This window comes from Poecilia formosa, unplaced genomic scaffold (assembly GCF_000485575.1).
Source record: "Poecilia formosa unplaced genomic scaffold, Poecilia_formosa-5.1.2 Scaffold679, whole genome shotgun sequence".
Classification (NCBI taxonomy): Eukaryota; Metazoa; Chordata; class Actinopteri; order Cyprinodontiformes; family Poeciliidae; genus Poecilia; species Poecilia formosa.
Window position 1 is genome coordinate 147119 of NW_006800618.1, and position 4152 is coordinate 151270.

General features: G+C 35.4%; 1 long non-coding RNA gene across 2 annotated transcripts; it reads left to right on the plus strand.

Annotated features, from left to right (window-relative positions):
- The first annotated feature begins 6 nt into the window (after window positions 1–6).
- On the plus strand, window positions 7–3629 carry LOC103130814 (uncharacterized). Of its 2 annotated transcripts, none has more exons than XR_475275.2 (7): window positions 7–492; window positions 587–629; window positions 797–839; window positions 963–1025; window positions 2933–2999; window positions 3166–3223; window positions 3398–3629. It is a non-coding gene; the product is annotated as an uncharacterized LOC103130814 (long non-coding RNA). The 2 variants fall into 2 exon arrangements; XR_001660390.1 differs by having other exon boundaries at window positions 800–839.
- The last annotated feature ends 523 nt before the right edge of the window (window positions 3630–4152 follow it).

Consider the following 4152-nt stretch of genomic DNA (forward strand, 5'->3'; position numbering starts at 1 on the left):
CTAATAAAGTGGACGCCCCTTTATGAAGCCCGTCTGCTCTTTGGAGATAATGGTTGGGAGAACCCTGATCAGGTGTGTGGGCCTGTTATAGGGATAGATGTCAGGATCCTTGTCCTTCTTTAAGAGAACACTGATGTCAACTTGAACTTAATTTTGACCAACATCATTACTTTTTATGCTTTATCAAAAAATTACCTTACTTTACACACAATAATAAACTAAATAAGCTGAACTTTAATAATAATAATTAATTATAATAACAATAATAAAGCTTAATCTATTCATTATGCCTTATGTAAATAACCCAGTAACATGAAAATAACTAAAGTAAAGATTACAGATAGATATTTAGGTAGCTAGGAAGATATTTCAAAATATGGATATGACATCTGGCTCAGTCTATCTTATGTATTTTATACATTTATTTTTGTCTCTCTTATCAGGAAGAAAGCTGCTGATAAGCCTGTGGAAAAAGTGAAAGAACCTTGCGATGTAAATGTTCCTTTTCTCATGATCATATTTTGTTGAGTGAACAGGGGACTATCTTGCTTGACACTACATGTGGTTTATTTGTGTGCCACAACAGGAAGAATGTGCTCCTGCAAATGCAAAGTTCTCTGGATCAGGGGGTGAGTAAATTCTTCCATTGTCTTTTTAACAACAAAAGACTTACTTCTTCCCACTTAATACACCTTCCCTCTTCCAACTTTATGGAAACATAAATTTATGTTTTTATGAATAAAATTTCACATAGCTAAATAACAATAACATCACATTGTAAAAATAAATATTTTAGCAGAAATCAACGAGCTGAAATATAAATCTGCTTCAACACCAAGGTAAGAGAAGACTTCAGTACATAGGTTACTGAGGGCTCGTGTTATATAATGTGCCTTAAAACACTTGAATTTCTCTGTAAATGTTCAGCAAGCCTTTGTTAAACAAATACTGTTTTGTAACAGGCCAAAAACTGCCACCCAGAAAGACATCAGCTCCAGCACATCTGCCCAGAGTCCTGGGTCCAGGTACAGCCATTTTTTTCTCATTTTGTATGTGTACTTATGTGGTGCTTACAGTCTTAAGCAACACTGTAGCAAAAAAAAAACATTTTTAAGCTATATGTATATTTAGCGGCTACATTTCATAAAATATTTGGGTGACACAAATCTTTTCTACTTTTACAGCTCAAAATGTTAGCTTTCTGAAGCTAGTTTAAATGTTAGTAAAAATGTTTTAATATATATAGAGTTGAAATAATGTTGAAATAATGAAAATATTTTTTTAAGTATTTTTTCCCTCATCTGTTCCTCTAAAATGGATTTAAGCACATTGAATGCTTAAATCCATTTTAGAGGATTTAAGCATTCTCTAAAATGGTTAAATTCTGGAAGCTCTAAAATGCTTCTTGAGAATTCCACACAGAGAATTCCAACAGAATTCTCTGTGTGAGAATTACAGTTCATACACAATTATATGGAATCCTATTTGATAGATTCAGTAAATCAAATTCAATCCAATAATAGCTGAAACAGGGCTGCACAGTGGCACAGTTGGTAGAGCTGTTGCTTTGCAGCAAAAAGGTTCTGGGTTCAATTCCCAGCCCAGGGTCTTTCTGCATGGAGGTTGCATGTTCTCCATGTGCATGCGCAAGTTCTCTCTCCGGGTGCTCCGGCTTCCTCCCACAGTCCAAAAATATGACTGTCAGTTTAATTGGCCTCTCTAAATTCTCCTTAAGTGTGAATGTGTGCCAGAACGTTAACTAGGGACAAGGGTGTATATAAAATGGATGGATGAATATTTGAAACAAGATCCAATTAAATACACATTTCAATTTAGTCAGAATTGAAATGTGTGGTCAAACATGGTCAAATTGAGTAAATCATTGGTAAAAGGTTACAGACTTGCTCATTGCATTCAGTAATTGACTTTGCTGAATCCCGCGTCCTGGGAATCACATGTGGAAGAAAACCACTCCTCATTAACGGGAAACAAACTTCAACAGAACCAAGCATAACATGAAGGATTATATAATTTGACCAGCTTGGGTTTGAGATGTAGACAAAAGAGAATCCCTAGTTCAGAAGTACTTTTTATTGGAAATAAGAGCAGATAGCATTAACTGAACTGGACAAGCCTATATTCTATGGAAAGAACAGTGACCATGCAACCTTCATGACTTTCATTGGCTGACTTTTAAATGGCAAGAAGCAATAGTTGGAATATGTGTGTTATGTCTGTGTGTGCACTTGTGCGGGTGTGTGCGTGCGCACGCGTGTGTGTTTGTGTCTGATGAGTTCATTTTCTGTTTTAGCCTTTTATCATTGGCGTTTCAAATGAATATTTGTATTCTTAATTAAATAATGTTCAAAAAGAGAAAAAGGAGACATGTCCCATTCAAGAATTACAGAAACAAAGTTGAAACACATGGTTTACAGTTATTAAAACACAAGCACTGCTATTGATACTAGACATCATAGACATCATTCAACTGACACAGGACGAAAAATGGGATTTTCGGCAGCTATTGACACCTTGTTCTGCCGTGCGCATGGAGATTGAGGGCTTTCGGCAAGAGGTTTTTGTCAGAGTCGAGCACTGCCAAAAATGGTCAAAAATGCTGTGTGTCAGTGTTCCCCTATCACCCCCCTCCCCTTGTGCCTAGCAGAGGTTTTCGTATTTAAATGAAGTTGCTGAGTGCCATGCATTTTATATGTGTAGTTGCATATGCTCATCAGCATATGCAACTACACATATAAAATGTAAATATTTATCAAAATTGCATAAGTTCATGTATACCCTATAAACATCTACTTTCTAGGTTCACGTGAGTAATTTTTGAAACAGTTTGAAACAAGCTCTGCTACGTCTATTTTGGGGCATTTGCTTTAAAAATACAGCTCTAACTGAAAGTAAATGTGTTCTTTTGTCTCAGGCTGAAAGTGGTGAAGAAAAAGTCAGATAGTGAAGAAGGAGACGGTGATATGGAGCGTGTCAAACAGGTTAAATCCTCAATTTGTATTATAATGTGCAGCAATCACAGCAAGACAGCAATGTTTGCTTTTCTTTTTTGCAATAATTTAGAAATCAAGTTAATTTGTTTCGAAACACAGAATAATGCTTTTGCGAAAACTGCACAGATCTTACTGTGCCATTTTATGTCTTAAGGAGATTATAGAAGAGGTGAAAAAAGAGCTTAACAAGATGAAGGATGAGATTATCAAAGGTAAGGTTTTAAACTATTTTGGTTGAGAAGTTGCCTTCAAAATGTCTTCAAGAAACATGAAAAATCCAGTTGCTATTTAAGGTCAGGTCCAACACTAGGTTGTAATTGTGTGCTGTGCATGTACTACAAAATACTAGAAATGTTATGACTGACATTGATTTTTGTCTCTTCAAGCTTTGCTCGAGGAACTCCAAAGATAAATGATGTACGTTACATACACCAGAAAGGCCTAACAATATGATGAAGAGATGTGATCCTCATGCAAATCGCTGGCAAAATACTTACTGTAATTTTGACTGAATTAAATGTTTAAACATCACTTATCTTTTTCGATGCTATTTAGATTTTAATTCTGATATTGATGCTAATATAAACTATTATAAATAATAAATTGATACAAATCTTTTTTTTTTCTGTGGCTTTATGAGATGAGCAGCAACTGCATTTTTTGCAGTTGTTTCAAACGTCTTATTGCACAATCTAATGTTTTAAGTGGATTTTTAAAAATGTCATCTTAAGTTTTATGCTACAGAAAAGTATGAGGGGCCGTTTAGGACAAAATCTATGTTTTGTCTCTCACTAAAGACTCATGCGCGCACACACAAAATATGAAATTTAATGTCACGCATATAATTTTCCTCTCACACGCATACACAAAATACTAAAATTGCACACATACACTACTAAAATATCACACACAGGGGCGCTGCCAGAAATCTTAGGCCCCCTGACAAAAAATTTGATTGGGCCCCCCGCGCAGCTGATGTTACAATTTCTTGAGTATTTGACCCATAAAAAGCGTCACAATTTTAACGGCTTGCATCTGCCTTGCTTTCTTTGGTTCAATTCTGATAATTAGCACAATATTTACTGCTCATGAATTTAACATCCAACAGTTCACATCCAGTATGCAAGTATGTTGCTTACAT